This window comes from Papio anubis, chromosome 12, assembly GCF_008728515.1.
Source record: "Papio anubis isolate 15944 chromosome 12, Panubis1.0, whole genome shotgun sequence".
Lineage (NCBI taxonomy): Eukaryota > Metazoa > Chordata > Mammalia > Primates > Cercopithecidae > Papio > Papio anubis.
The window spans coordinates 42,184,529-42,201,150 of NC_044987.1; the positions used below are offsets into that span (position 1 = coordinate 42,184,529).

At 43.8% G+C, this 16,622-nt stretch overlaps 1 protein-coding gene across 5 annotated transcripts in view; it reads right to left on the reverse strand.

The window, feature by feature from the left end:
* The window catches only part of FAT3 (FAT atypical cadherin 3), a 703,955-nt gene extending 689,518 nt beyond the window's left edge, over positions 1-14,437 (reverse strand). For 4 of the 5 annotated variants that reach the window (XM_021926429.2, XM_021926427.2, XM_021926428.2 and 1 more), the window contains exon 1: positions 13,911-14,437. The gene's annotated coding sequence lies outside the window, so the exon portion shown is untranslated. The remainder of the gene's footprint in view (positions 1-13,910) is intronic. The other variant, XM_021926426.2, reaches the window with a different exon arrangement.
* Between the last annotated feature and the right edge of the window lie 2,185 nt (positions 14,438-16,622).

Sequence of the window (16,622 nt, forward strand, 5' to 3'; positions counted from 1 at the left end):
TCTTCATCTGTAAGGTAGAGATAATAATAGTATTTGCCTCATAGAGTTGTTGGGGGATAAATGAGATAATACACGTAAAGCTCTCAGCAATGTTAGTTGTTATTAACAAATGCAAAAATGAAAGAAAAGTTGCAAATGGCAAAGTGATAAACAAATGGACATTACTGTTATTAATATTGTCAAGAACTCCTTTTTGATAGTCTACTATCAATTCAATACCAACTGACCAGCAGGAAGTTTAGAAGTATTCTCTTTTTTTCAGGATTTTTTATCCACATTTTTTTTCCCTCAAGTTTCCCACATAAACTTTACCATTCCTATGGTGAAAATAAGATAACAGAAACAGCCCTTCATAATTAAACACTTGCATAGTATTTGTTCTCATTACTATTATTATTCAAATAATTTGGGGCAGTATAGTTCTGTGCAGGCTTCTCAAACTTGGATTGACAGCAGTTACAATAGTAATTCTTAAAGTTCCTAGGTAAACAAAGATGAAATCTGGAGCATGAGCCTTTCCCCATCTCTAACAGCCCCAGGCCACCCTAAGTAAGCATGCAATCTAAGCAAAAACAAAAAACAAAACACACAAACAAAACCTGCTTGCTATGCAAACGAAATTTCAACATACCCTCAGTTCCTTTTCCAACCAGATTGGCCCCTCAGATTCCCTATGTGGACATTCCAGAGGTGTCTCTAAGTGTATACTGGAAGCAACTTTTGGGTGGTCAATTTTACTTAAAGATTTTGGGTGGGGGGGAACTTAAGTGCTTTGATAACTAAGTTAATATGTTTCACATTTAAAGAAGCATATTATGGAACAGACTGTAAAATTAGCATAATTTTTGAAGAAAAATAGCCCTCAAAGAAATCCACCTGATACTCATGTTCTATCTTTGGGCCCATACCCAGATTCTGAGAATATGAGGCCATCCTCCTTTCCTACTATGGGGATTGCTACTCTTGATGTTATCATTATCAACAAGAGCTTTAGATTCAAATCCCAACCCTGCCAGTTAAGGCCTATGACCTTGTTTCTGCTCCTAACCATATCTTTGTCACCTGTGAAATGATGATATTAATATCTACTTCATAGGATATGGGTGATACCAGAACAAAAGTGCGTATGCAAACAGCATGATAAAGTAGATACTCAATAAATTGTAGCTATTTTCTTCTTTCCCCACGGCATATTCCCCTTTTCCTACACATTATTCAGGATCTCAGATAATAATACTCTGAACTCCACCAAATACCACCTATAATTTCTCTTTAAGATGCTAAATTATTCTACCATCCAAAATCTAAAATATCTCATTCATTCATTGGACCAGTATTCACTGAGTATTTTTTGGCAGGCACTGTTTATGAGTGAAAGGGCTCAAGAGGCAAGAAAGTGTATGTGAATACACCATTTCAGGTCACCATTCACAGACGTCAGGTCTTCCGTGACACCAATGGCTTTAAAACCTTCTCATTTGGAAGAAAGAGGGAAGCAGCATCAAAACATGCTGGAATTCCAGGTAACTCCAGTGTGGTATAATATTCTTACCAGTGTTCACTAGGATACTGAAGTCCAGATTTAGTTCTCACCAGGGATATTAATGATGATTAAAAGTTACGTAAAAGTCCAAGAAAAATAAAGAAAAAGCCCCCAGTCCCAAACAAAGGAGAGTCACCAAGTAGAAACTGTTCAAACTCGGTCACCAGCATATCATCTACACAGCTTGCCTGCTTACTATCCAGTTGAATGCTAACATTGATCATACCATTTACACCCAGCACTCACAGACTGCTCCAGCCTGCCCGGAAATCTGCATGGAAGCAAAGGATCAAAATACCCTTTCATCTAAAGAACTGTGAATTAACTCTCTGCCTTTTTAATTACTCTCAATTACTTTCCCACTATTTATAAGGGTTTTTTTCTTTTGCATAACAAAATCCAACTCTAATCAATATATGCAGTATATCCCAGTTGATTAGTATAATTCTTGCTCCACCATGATGCTGGAATTGTGCCAGCCTTACCTTGCACACAATTAAATGTCTGGTAATGCCTGCTGCTACCCAGCAGGCCTCATGAGTTAATAGGGAAAAAACGGGATTTACATTTGCCTCTATCAGCCCCTATGTGCCCTTGCTCCCTCTCATCTGCTTATAGACACGTACAAAGTGTGCCTGGAGAAATAAAGGCCTAAAACAATCACACAAAACTAAAAGGCATGGGAACATGAAAGAAGGATCTCCAAAGTCTAACTCGTCATCTTCCCATTTCAGTAAATCTCTCCAGAAGTAAGATACCCCTTTTTCTACTCATGATTCCAACATTAAACTGTGAGCAAATTCTGAGTACAAGAAAGATTCAGGGATCTAGACTCCAATATTATGAATATGTGCAGTGTACCTTCAAGCCAATTTTTAATAAACACAAATCACTTAATAAGAAATTAAGAGTATTACACATTTCTCATGCTCCTGTGGATTTGGTGTTAATGAGATTTTGTTTGTTAAGCTCACAGAATAACAAAGTGTCTAAAAGACAGACACAGTCTTTTCCAATTTCTATTCATTCAGGAAATAGTTATTGAACATTTTTTGTAGTAGGACATTCCCAAGACACGCACCTGCTCACATGTTGATTTCACCAGCCTGCCCCTCAAATAATGCATATAGTGCAGTGTAATTGAAAAAAAAAAAAAAAAAAAGGAGGGAGGATTTAAATTTTACAAGACTTGCATTTTTTCTATTCTATTATGAACTGTCAGATTACTTCATACATTCGCTTTACATAGACAAGCTTTATTATGTACCAGAAACTGTACCTCCAACCTTTAGAGAAAGATTTTCTTGCCCACAATGGTCACTACAGAGTGACCTATACCCCTGTGAGCCTCTGGGCCTCAGAATATACTGGAATGCCTCAATCCCTTATGAAGTGTGTTGACTGTAACGTAATGTAATAATAGTTACAGCACAGGTGTTTATGAATAATTTAATTTTTAAATAGAATTAAGAAAGGCTCCAAGGATCCTTATAATAATAACATTCCTACTTATGTGTTCTATGCTTTCTTGAGACACAAAAAACTCAGCACTGATTTATACTCCTACCTCCCACTCTATTTTACCTTTGACTGTGAACATCAAACGCCATGAGAATGTACCATTAGGTACATAACACCCTTATCATACATTCCTCGAAAACAAAGTGATGCTACTGAAAGGTGACTGGACACCTGGATGCATCCAACATGCCTTCTTGATGTGTTCCCACCACTTGCTGAGAACACATAGGAAAGATCCAGAGCTTGAGCAGATCAGCCAATAAAGAGCATGCGTATTTGTGCCTAGAGGATCTTTCCTTCAACTGTGAAATGTGGACCTCAGAAGTAATATATCTTTTCAGTACCAGAATCATAATGCAGTCTTAATACCTCAAAGGGATATTTTTCAATATTTGGTCATAGATGGTCAATTGTGGAAGTCTATAATCACTAACCAAGTTGAACATAAACAAATACAGTCATTCAATTTTAAATACTAAACATTGGCAAGATCTAGTAGTAACAGTGGGGGACCAAAGCTTAATATGTTATCCCACTGAGCCCAGGGAATGATGGCCTATGGGAGAAAGAGACATCCGCACAGGTAATTTCATTACAAGGCATGTGAACAGTGCTGCAATAATACCACCAAGTGTAGGGGGGACATGAGTGCAGAGATACGGAAAAACAATATAAGAGGTCAGGTGTAAGCAATACCTTCAGGACAGCATGGAGCTCCAACCAGTGACTATAGGAGCTAGGGAGTTGGGAGAGATAAAGGGGCCAAGAAGTACCAAAGAGAGAAAAAGGTAGAGGGGCTGCAGAAGACAAGAGACCCTGAGAGAAGAGGGGCACTTCTCTTCTCTGGATGTTCCAAAGGCTAGAAACGGGAATGTCAGCAAAAGTGCTGACATTGTGATTGTCAGAGGTATGATTCCGGGTTGGACTGGCCTGGCCCTTCTGTCCAGAATTTTTTTTTTTTTTTTTTGAGATGGAGTCTTGCTCTGTCACCCAGGCTGGAGTGCAGTGGCACAATCTTAGCTCACTGCAACCTCTGCCTCCTGGGTTCAAGTGATTCTCCTGCCTCAGCTTCCTAAGTAGCTGGGATTACAGGCATGTACCACCACACCCAGATAATTTTTTTTTTTTTTTTTTTTTGAGACGGAGTCTCACTGTTGTTGCCCAGGCTGGAGTGTAATGGCACGATCTCAGCTCATTGCAACCTCCGTCTCCTAGGTTCAAGAGATTCTGCTGCCTCAGCCTCCCAAGTAGCTGGGATTACAAGCGTCCACCACCACACCTGGCTAATTTTTATATTTTTAGTAGAGATAGGGTTTCACCATGTTGGTGAGGCTGGTCTTGAACTCCTGAACTCATGATCTGCCCAACTCGGCCTCCCAAAGTGCTGGGATTACAGGGGTGAGCCGCCGTGCCCAGCAATGTTAGTATTTTTTAGTAGAGACGGAGTTTCACTATATGTTGGCCAGGTGGGTCTCGAACTGCTGACCTCAGGTGATTCGCCTGCCTCAGCCTCCCAAAGTGCCAGGATTACAGGTGTGAGCCACCACTCCTGGCCCAGAAAGTCTAAACTTTAACATTTCCTCAACATCTCCATAAACTAGGTGTTCATTTCTGTTTTTCTCTCATTCCAGTTCCATCTCCTCCCTTTATTTTCCCCTCTGATGCTGCTTCTCGTCATAGCAGTACTGAAGGAGAAGGTCAAACTCTTTCAGTTTATTATATGTTTGAACAAAAGTATATTTCCAATACGTATACCCTCTTGCCTCTGTTTAAGAAATTTAATATACAAAATCTGAACTTAAAAAACAGATAAATGTAAGAGAGACAAATTGTTCTTTATAAAAATAATTTGCCACATCTGTTTAAATGAAAAGTGTATTTTCCCTAGTTGAAAGAATTTAAGATGTGATTTGTTTTAAAAAATGTCATTTACATTCAATGTTTAAAAACATATCTATTGTATAAGAACAATCTAGGTTTATTCACTTGGATTATTATAGTAACCACCGATGAGCTGTATGAAAGTGATCGATCTCTTTCTCTTCGGAGATGAGGTACAATATGTTATTAATACTACCTATTTAACAAAAATATGCAGAATGTAAACCGAACACAAGGTGTGCACTGCTGAATACATCTTAGAAATAAAGTGATTAATGCAAGTTATTATGCATACAAAATGTGCACTTCCAAATAAAAGAAGATTATCTAATTATCGTATAACTCAACAAGATCCAGGGAATTGATCTGGCAATATAATATATTTTGTCTTACGTTTCCCATCCAATTGTTCAATTGCCTAGATTGCCCAATTTCCTCATTGCAGCAGTTATCTTCCGAATATAAATACAAGTCCCATTGTTAATCCAGGGACTTCCAAGCAGATGATGCCACTTCAGTTCACCATCTTACTGACTTAGGATCACTCATACATTATGACTTATACTTATTTAGCTAAACATCATTCAGCTGAGGAAGCTAACTTTTGAAGGGTCAGACACCACATTTATTTAATATGCTCCATGCAAAAATTATTCCAAGATAATAGGAGCACTCTTAATACACTTTGCCAACAATGACATTGACCTGAAGAAGCCAGCACATGCCACCAAAAAGACTAACAATGTAATGTGTACTTAGTTCAACCAGACTGTGAATGATCTGCTATGTCTACAGGAAAGATGGAATGCTAGATTACTTTAAATAGCTCCGAGTTAGAGAACATACCTATGAAGATGAGGAATTTAAAAATCTTACAAAAGTAGCTGTTCACATTAATACCAGTATAGGAGACAGCCAAAATCTAAGTTATAAACAGGTAATGAAAAATTCTCAAGGACTGACTGAATCATGTTTCTCCCTACCTCACTTGCCAACATTCCCAAGTTCTCTTTTTACTAACTGCAGTACTTTCAGGCACTTATAATCATCAAATGCAGTTCAAAAAGAAATATATCCCACAGCAAGAATATTAAAAAAGAATTTCAATCTTCTATATGATTAGAAACTGTTTCACGTCAACAGTCAGGAATAAAAAGGATTTGAACTAATAAACCATTAACCAAAAAACTGAAAAGGATGTAGAGAAACGTGAATTTAAATGTAAATTCTGCCATCAGGTAAATATAATATAAACCTAGTAGTTATAAAAAGGAAGTTACTCTAATAACTTCTAAGATGCTAGACCAAAAATTCCACAATAGTAATTCTACCTCCCAATTCTTGTTTTTCAGCAGTACTGAGTTTTGCCTAATGCTTCATAACGTTTACAAGATACCATGCATCCACTCCATGGAAATAATCATCAATGGGAGATGCAACATCATCCTAATCAGTTGCACAGTTAAAAAAAAAAAAAAAAAAATCTCATGTCACTGAAGTCAAGAAGCACAAAATGACAAATGGTCAAGTTCCAACAGCTAAAAAGATCCAAGACATTATGAGCTTTTAATGAGTGAAATATGCCATGAGAAAGAGACCTTCTGTCAATAAATCCAAATCCTTGTTCACTAATTAAACCATCTTATACAGTGTCTGAATATGTAGACACCAGACTTCAACATTTCTTAATTATATTCAATTCCAGGCATATTTTTCCATTTAATTGACATTCTGAAATGCCTTTACTGTCCTATCAAATAGGTACCAAATTCTCAAGACAGATTACCACACACTTCTGAATTCTTATTCATTTGATTGAAACTGTTATTAGCAAACTTTTTTTTAAGTGTAAAGTGTGGGAAAGATTCACACCCCACTCTATCCATAACACGGGCGATGTTAAAGTCATCTGCATTTGGCCCACTTTCATGTGTACATTTCTTTGCAGTGAAGCTCTCCATAGCCAGGCCAATCTGATGAAACCCTAGCCGCAAAATCCACATGAATTTGCGGACGGGACCACATGAATCACATAACTGCTCACCCAATCACAACAGCAACTGCCATCATTAAGCCACCACTTAGAACCAACAGAGAATTGCAAACCACAATCAAAAATAGATTTCAGATGTCCAAAATATTGATCACATACTTGGACTTAAAAAATCAACAAAATGTCATGTGCGATAAATGCTCTAGGTTTCAAAAGAGACCAAGCTGATCCTCCTACCAAGATATAGCCTCATTTTGCTTTGGAAAAAAACACACAGAGACATGCATAGAATTTATCTGATAAAAAAAAACAAACTGGTATTTATACTGTCATTAAGCACATTTGTCACCAAATTTAATCTGTGTCATCTGGAATACTCTTAGATGTTTACAAGTATTAAATAATGTTCAATGATATTTAGTAGTATTAATAATTTGGGGCTTATCTCAAAATATAAAACATCAATAGCTGCTCCAGAGTGTCACTTTTTGACCTTCCACGGCACTGAAAAGGCTACAATTTTTATCAGATTGTTTGGAATTTAATTTAGTTGAAGTCCTGAAGTTATAATTAAACTTCCAGTTAACCTTTCATATCTGTGCCTCATTCAACAGCTGTGCTTATCTCCAACATCTCAAAAAAGAAAAGAAAGAAAGAATTAACGGAAATATTATTTGCAACTGCTCTGAAAAGTACAAGTAGGATCAAGTCATAAAGAACGTCCAAGGTAAAAAGTCTAGCCTTTTCACTCACATTCTGGAAGCTAATGTTACTTTGTATGCCATTTTCTTAAAACTTTTTTTTAAGGTTAAAAACCAAGCAACAGATCTAAATGATGAATACCTAAAGGACAGAACACCTCAGAGTGTTCTGTGACAAAGTTAACCCTGAGATTCACAACTAAGTCTCAAACATAGGAAAACAGAGGACTAAAAGTACACCGTGTACACCTGCATGCAGGCTCCCAGACACATTGAAAAAATCCTAAAGGCTACCTTTGAAACTGGGGGGTGGGAGACCACAAGGGGACAGTGGAGAAAGGACATGAATAAATTCTGAAGTCTTCTCAAAATATTAACTAACATTCCGACAGCCCATTTGACCTGCCCCATGAACATGTTCTTACAAAAAGGAGCTCTGCCCTGCCCCCTGACAAATGAAGGAATTAATTTATTTCGTAGTGCCTTGCATACATTAGGGCTTTAGTAAGAATTATTAAATATATTCACTTTAATAACTTACACTCCTCTTTAAAGTTTACTTCACCTCACATTTATCTCTCCCTCCTCCTTGAGGCTCCTGTTCGTAGACATTCTTTTGTCAATTAATAAACATTGTTAGATGTGACTTCTAGTGTACACACATAGGCATCTCTCATTTTCCCAATACACAGTACTAAGCAGAAGCAATGGATATATTTTACTATTCTTTGAATCTTGACCACTGTCTTGTGAAAGAGGTAGATTCAGTAAATATTGCTGAAAAGAACTTTGAAAGAAATTTTTAAAAAATAAATAACAGGGCTGGGGATGGTGGCTCATGTCTACAATCCAAGTACTTTTGGGAGGCTGAGGTCGGCGGATCGCTTGAGACCAGGAGTTCAAGAGCAGCCTGGCCAACATGGCAAAACACCCTGTCTACTAAAAATAAAAAAATGAAGAGGACATGGTGGCGTGTGCCTGTAATCCCAGTTACTGGAGAGGCTGAGGCACGAGAATCACTTGAACCCAGGAGGCAGAGGTTGCAGTGAGCCAAGAACATACCACTGCACTCCAGCCTGGGCAACAGAGCGAGACTCTGTCTCTAAATAAATAAATAACAAAAATAAAATAGGGAAAATAGAAGAGAAAGCAAGGCATTTTTTAAAGAAAGAAAAAATAAGTTAAATTCCATGTAACTTTACAGAATTTTAAAAAGGGATCTATTTCAGATGTACAAAGGCAAAAGTTAATGAAACAACTTTCCTTTGTTAAAGAGTCTATAATTCACAGTTTTGGAACCCCAGAAGGGGAGAAAGTTGAAATACTAACATCTGCTCAAGGACTCCTCTTAGGGTCCCCTGTATGACTTTTTCGCCCAGGGTAGGCAACACCTTCAATAATGCATTGTTCAAGGAAGGACAATACTGTGGCCCTCCTCACAACTCCTCCAGGTTCTCTACATTCATGTATATCTAGCTGGTAAAGGAAGTAATATTTTGTTTATGTGAAGAGTTTGATTCCTAAAGTTCTGAAAGCTGTTTTCTATTTTCTATCATCATGCCAGTAAATCCATTCTCAAATTTTCATCCCTTCCACTTAGCAGAAGAAAAAAAAAAAAAAGAAAGAAAATCTAAGTCCTAGAATATGCTAAAATTAAGACTAACCTGAAAATGCCGTTCCAATTCAGAATTGCTAGAATGGGTCATTTGTCACTATTACATGTAACTGATAGCCGATTTTGGTAGACCAGAAACTGGCTTGAACCCACTAGACAAGTGTCAAATATGTTCTCAATAAATTCAATCTGTGTCATTAAGCTGAATTTTTTTTTCAAGGAAAGGCAGCCTTTCCTGAAAATTATTCTTAGAAATTTGGAGAAAGGAGGTAATGTAAAAAAAAATAAAAATAATAAAAATAAATAAAAAAAAGAAAACAAGGAAAGGAATAAAGCTTATTAAAGGAGTAGATACCCTGCAACTGACAGAAAACCCAATAAGTTTGAGAAGCCTATAGAATTAAATTGACACACACAGAAGAGGTATTTACTCTCCGAGTCTTCTCAAAGAAAGTTGTCACACTGTGGTGATCCTCAAGAGGTCAGGATATATTAAAAAAACAAAGATCCACTCCTTACAATTTGGGTAGAAAGATGCTGACAATGACATATTCAACAATTACAGATCGAAAAAGCATTGCAGAAAATTTCACCAATAAGTAAAACTGCATACGTAGGAGTTGTGCTTTCTTTAACATTTTTAAGACCATGCATATCTGTAGAAATCAGAGGCTCTGCTAACTGTAGGAAGGAACTGGGCAGAACACAAATCCTTCACTCCAAGTCTGTCAGATCCCTTTCTTTTAAATTTCCATTCCAATTCTAATGTTTGCCGCAATCAGCAAAGAAGTGGTTCATCAATAGTCCTTCTTCAGCAATCAAAGGAAATCAATTCAAATGGACAGGCCCACCTGCTCCCATCAGATGATCCCTACTCAAGCCTCCTGCAGAAGAAGAAAAAAAAGCAACCAAAAACAAAACACCTGGGGATGACCCCATAATGGAAAAAAAAAAATCAAATACCCTCATTACTATCCTTTTCCTTCTTGCCCTAGAGGAAAAAGCCAACCCACCAGGCAACTGGGCAGATGTGGGCTATGAAGGAATGCCATACCCAAACTCCACAACTGGTAAAATAAAGCCACAATGGTCTTTTTTGCTTTGTGAGCTATTAATATAGCATAACAACACAACAGCCACCAGGAGCACTCCTCAGACCTGCTGGTAATGACTCAATACCCTCTCCTGCCTGGTAATTGCCTACTTCTTTCTGTTTGACATAATTCATCAGCCAGATTAGCGCAGGTCATTCAGGATCGTACGAAGAAAGCAGGGATGATAACATAACCTGACACATCAAAATGTTCTTCTGCGAGCAGCCTGAAGAACCATAGCTTTACAAAAGCTGTGGGCTAGCAAAATAACCATATAGCATACAGGTCAGTGGGTATCCACTGTTTATTGCTACTCATTTCATTTTTGAGTAGCTCAGCACAACTGTAATTGCTAGTTAACAGACAGACTGGGTCCTATTAAAAAAATCCCCAAAATGACTCCGCCAGGGACCAGAATAAATAAAATTTGAAAGAAAGATTTCTAAAAGGCTTGAGAGCCAGTCGCTGGTCAACAAACACTGGCTGTGAAAATCCTGCAGCGACAAGAGATGGAGCCAGCCCAGCAGCTGACTGATTTCTGATCTCTGAGCCAGCTGCCTTTCATGTGGCGTTCTCTGTGTGATTCAGATGATATGAAGACATTATAACTGGACAGTTCTGGGAACTTTCTCATCCCAGTGCACTGTGCACAGAACCTGGCCCCAGCATCACTCATTGTTCAAGTTCCAAAAAGGCAACAACTGAGATTCATGATTGAATATCAACATTCGGTTTAATTCTAAAAGACAACTTTTCTCCTTGTAAAATGTTAAAAACAAAACAAAACAAAACAAAACAACAACAACAACAAAAACCTTCCCCTACTCCAACCCTATTAAATAAAAAGCACATCAAAGTGCTAAAGTTATTATGTATTTTGTCTTTGTCTCTTGGAGCCTTGGTTTCCTTGGCTGTTCCTTATTCTCTCACTGTTCAACTGCTCCAATTTAGGAATAAAGAAAGAAAAAAAAAAAAAAAGAGGAAGAAGAAGAAGAAAGAAAAAAGCAGAAGCAGTTGGCTTTGTGCAATTTCTAGGATTCTGAAGAATCACAATCTCTCAAATCTCTTCTTTCTTCCATCCCCTCCTCCCTTCCTTTCCTTCTCAGATTCAAATCTCCACGTCACACCAGAACATCATTCAAGCGTTCTGTAAATGTGAAGAGAAGTTCAGTGCCTGCTGGTGGAGAAGAAATCTGGGCTCTGTTTGATCCATACTGAGATGTGGGCACCTCGGTCCTCAATTCCTAGATGGCGGGCTTCCCCTTTCCACCACCTGAATTTGCCGCCTGGATCCGGGCAAAGTCGTCTGCAGTCTTTCTGGCCGCTTCTCTGTCTCTCTGCTTTTATTTTAACTCAGCCTGGGCGCAATCAGAGAATCTAATCCTAGCAACAAAGCCAGGAGCACAAATCCACCGTGATGAACTGGTCGGCCTGCTCCCCCGCCCCTTCCTCCCACTACCCCGGACTCGCCTTTGAAAAGACTAGCGTCAGGGCCAGAAAATTAATATGTCCGAGGCAAAGAGGAGAAAAGCGGCGGAATACAACTGGCCACGAGTGGTTTGGGTTTTGTTGCTGTTTATGTGTATCTTTTAAACATCAAGGCCCCACGCACAGGAACCCCAGCCGCTCAAGCTCCGGGTGGGCCCGTCGCACCTCCACAGGCGCTGCCCAGACAGCTCGCCCCCTCCCCCCGCGCGCCCTCCCTAGTCTGGCTGGGGCCGGGGCGGGTGGGGGGAGGTTCTCGCGGGTTTGTCTGACACTTGTAAATGGAAGTGGGATCCAACTTGGAAAACAAACGCGCCAGAGTCTGGGGGCGGAGAGGAGCGGGAGGAGGGGAGAGGGGGAAAAAAGACTTCAATCATTAGCGCGGTCCCAGCGTCCCTCCCTCCCGCCGCGGCTGCTGCAGGTTCCCCCAAACCCGAAGCTGAATCCCATTGGGCGCGCGGCGGCGGCGGGATGGAGCTGGAGCTCCCGGCCAAGGCGCTGGGAGTCCACCAGATTCCGCGTGCCAGAGCCACCGGCTGCCCACGCTCCGGGTCGCAGGCGCCACTCCCTCCTGGGATCCTCTCCTAGTCCTTCACAGAAACATCGCAGAGTCTCCGCAGCCTCCCTGCCCCCGACGTCCATTCCGGGGACCCCTCTCCACTGCCTGGTTTGAGCCCATTATTCCAGCGAGCTGCAGCCTCAGGATGTCACTGCCAGCACACTCGCACCCCGGGAGCGCCCCTGTTCCTCTCATCCCGGGTAACTCAAGTGGCTCTCTTAGCTTGCAGCCAAACTCCGGCCACCCCTGCATCCTTGCCCCAAACACCCCCCGCCCCCGCCACCCGCAGCCCACAAGAGGAGAATGGCGGAAAGTGAATAAAAGTTGCTTTCCGCAAAGCCTAATCGTGGTCAATGTTTAACCATCTCGGAAAACACACGCGACAAAAGTCAACGAGAGAGGGGAGGAGGGAATTCAGATCACAGCACAGCTAAAAATATCCGGGCTCGCCATCGCGCAAGCCGGGGGGCCAGATGCACTTTAGCTCAGCGACTCCCACTGGCGGAATCCTCGCGCTCACCGCGCGCCGCGCCAAGATGGTCCAGGCCACCTCTACTGCCTCCCCGCCAGCGCCCCTCAGCCCCCTACCCTTGCCCTGCACACACACTGGCCTCTAGAGGGGATTTACCCCGCACCGCCCGGGAGTGGGGCTTGAGCTCGGAGCTGGTGCCACTGGCGTTCTCGCCCACAACCCGGAGACAGCTCCTCCACACTCCTGGGACGGTCAGCCCCGCGCTGCTTTCTTTTCAAAGACAAGCAGCCTTCCCACACGCCCGCCAAAAATCATGCACTCTCGCAAAGCATTCCGGTTCCCTCTCCTTGTCAAGACAGCAGGGATAGTCTCTGCCCCCAACCACTCCGTAAAGGATGTCGCTCTCAGTCGAAGAGCTGCCGCCGCCGTTCACTACATCTCACCCTGCCCACAAGCCCCGCAAGCCCGAGTCAGGCGTGGGGAACAGACCCGCAGACTGGTAACCCCTTCCCTTTCCTAGCGAAAGTGGAGGCTGGGCTCCCTGCTCTGCGCCGCGCCTTGCCTAGCGATGACCCAACTTGCACCTCCGGGTCCCCTAAGTGCATCATCCATCGGCATCTGAACATCCCCCACTGCGCCCGAGAGGCACCGGCTGCCAAGCAGGCTCGCCACCTGAACCTTCTCATCCACCTGCAGGGGCGGCTGGGAGCCGGGGATGGGTGCACTGATCCGCAACCCCCCTCGCAACCCCTCCCCAAATCCTCAGCCCCAAACTTGGCCAACTCTCCGTGTAAACCTCCCGGCTCCCGCCGCAGGGCCAAGTCACCCTCCCCTCCAGTTTGCAGCGGCAGCAACGGTGGCTCGGGACTGCGCGGAGGCTGGAACTTTACAAGGTGAAAAGTTTCCCCCATGCGCTCCGTCGGTTCTCGCCTCCAGAGCCCACCTCACAGCCCATTTGCACCCAGCAGCTGAGGCTGTGCTCGGGCAGGCGCGCTCCAGCCGGTGCACCAGGCAGCGAAATCATCACGCTACAAATCACCACGCACCCTTGCCTCCGCCCGCAATCCACGGCTCTACGAGGCGCTTCTCCCTTGGTCTTCCTCACCCAGTGCTCCGCGCTCTTGCTCCGGGCGAGCCGGTCCTCCGGCTGCTGCCGCCGCAGTGCCCACCTCGCGCTAGCCGGGATTGAGGCCGCCAGCAGAAGCGCTCTGCGCTCGGGACGCCGCAGCCGCCGCCGCCGCCGCCGCTGCCGCCGCCGCCGGGGGTTCGCAAGCGGAGGAGGGAAGCCGAGGGGAGGAGAACAGCAGCGGGAGGAGAGGGACGGGGGCGCGAGATCCCAATCCGCAGCCGAGTTCACAGCGCAGCCTGCCGGGAGGAGCGCCGGCTCTCCTGTCTGTTCCGAGCTGCAGCCGCCGCCGCTACTGCTCGCCGCCTGGCTGCTCCGGGCTCCCCATCACAGCCGACGCCGACGCACGGCCAAGCCCCTCTCCCATCTCCCCCTCGCGCTTCTCTCTCGCAGTCTCCTCCTCCCAAACCGCGAGCGAAAAGGGCGAGGGGGAGAGGAGTCTCGGCGTCGGGGATGACTAGCGATCTCGGAGCGTGGCGCAGGGGGAGAGGGGGCGCGCGGGAGGGGGCGGTGGGGGAGGCGCGGCGAGCTGGAGGGCATTCCCGGCGCCAGGCCTGGAAGCTGTACTAATTTTAGAGCTCGAGTCTTCCCTCAGCCCTCTGGGGCTCTAGGATAACACCAACGTGCTTTCCTGCCGCGGAGAGAGCGTGGTGCTTGCTGGCTTGGGAGAGCTTTAGCACACTGCGTTCAGTCTCATCCGCACCACAGCCCCGTGCAGGTAGAGAACGCGTTACTCTCCTGGAACAGAGAGGAAACTGAGGCACATCGAGATTAACATGGTTTATCTAACGTCCCAAGGCTAGTTTGCAGTATGAAGATTAAACCAGCAAATGCCGTGCCTCTGGACTAAAAATGTGCCTCCCAGTGAGGGCTCCTAGGACTTTCCTAAACATTGAGATCCTGGGGTCATCCGATTACCTTGTGGAGGAGGGAACTAGACTAAGCAGCTAACGTGATGCAGTCTCTTCATTCTTGACCTACCCCCAATATGTTTTAAACATTTTTTGCCTTAATGGGGGAGAGGGACTGTGAAGGGGTGGATGATTTATTTGGGGCTTGATGATTGCGACTCCACCCTGTCAGCTCTCCTGGTCACTTCTGCAGCACCCACCCAAGTCCCAGGACCCCCTGACTGCACTCCCTCCATTCCCACACTGCCCCGGTGAAGAGGGGACTCCACTCGTTCCCTGCTCTGTGTATCCTCACACTTTTTCTTTTCCTCCCAGCAGAGAAGCAACCTTAACCCTCCCTACTCGCCACCTACACACCCACACACACACACACACACACACACACACACATACAGAATGAGAGAGAGAGGAGAGAGAGAGAGAGAGCAACTCACATCTGTCTCTAAGGCAAGCGCAGCTGGCGCATGTCCTCCTATGCTCTCTGTCGGGCACTTTCTCCCCAACTCTGCCATTGGCACCAGGAGAAGAGGGATCCCAGGACTGCAGATCTCTTCCCCAGAGGAAATCGTTACTTTTTTTTGAAAAGTGAAATTCTCTTTGGAGAGCGAAGTAGGGCTGCTTCTAGAGGGCTATGTGCTCAATCACTAGAGCAAGCGCTTTAAAAAGCCGATTGAGTTTACCTTTCTGGCCTTCGCGCTCCCAGCCTGGGACCTCTGCCCTGTTCACAGCTACACAAAGGCCTCGCCACGCCCCACGGGTGGAAAGTTCCCCTTGAAAGCCTCCAGCAGCCTCGCTGCCTTGACTGCCACATAAAGCACCCGGCATGCTCTGGTCATTCTCCCTGAGAGTTTAATGTGAATACTAAGGAACAGTGACAGCTCCTCATACATCAGCTAATTCGGGGGTAATAAGCATGATGTTACCAAGGGCTTCATTGTCACGGAAGTCCAGAAGATAGGTCTGGAGTGAAGGAAACCACTAACAGTAGGGCTAGGAAAACTTACCTGCTCTCCAAACTGTTAGCATCTGATTAATTTTATTCTGATTTTAGTTTTATTCAGCAGCTTTCTAAGGCACTAAAAGTTTATTGTCATATAAATATGTCCCTGGCATGGCATTTTCCTTGTGACAGACAGAATGCAGCTAACTTTGCATCAAAGGTTTTAATGAATCAATGCATTTCTCACCTGAGTGCTTCTAGGAATATGCTGAAACGAGTTGGCTCCTGCAACCAGGCACTTTGGGTAGAGTCGGCTGGTGGTGGTTTGGCCACTGGGATGGTCAAGGAAGAAGTGCTGGCAGAGAGGCAAGGCATCTTCTACCTTCTGCCTGGGAAGACTGCCAGGTGAGTGGAGGAGTGGCCACTTCTGCTGCTGGTGTAGCTCTTGGATTTCAGCTTCTCCAAATGTTCTTTAATGCCTCAGAGGTGCCTTACAGATAAGTACAGAAATCTGTCTAAATTTCAGCCTCCCCATCCCTAGGCAGTGCATACATAATAAAGTAAACAGTCTCTACTCCCAGGGCTGACATAAGCCATTATAGCCTGTGGGTAAGAGACTTCCTGCAAAAATAGTAGAATGGTTTATCTAATGGGACACTCCTCTGGTCATTTCAGATTTGCATATCATTTACTATTCATTGTGCTAATAATTCTGATTGTATAAGAAGACTGTATTTTTTTTTTTAAAGGGCTGGCCAGACACCGTGGCTCATGCCTGGAA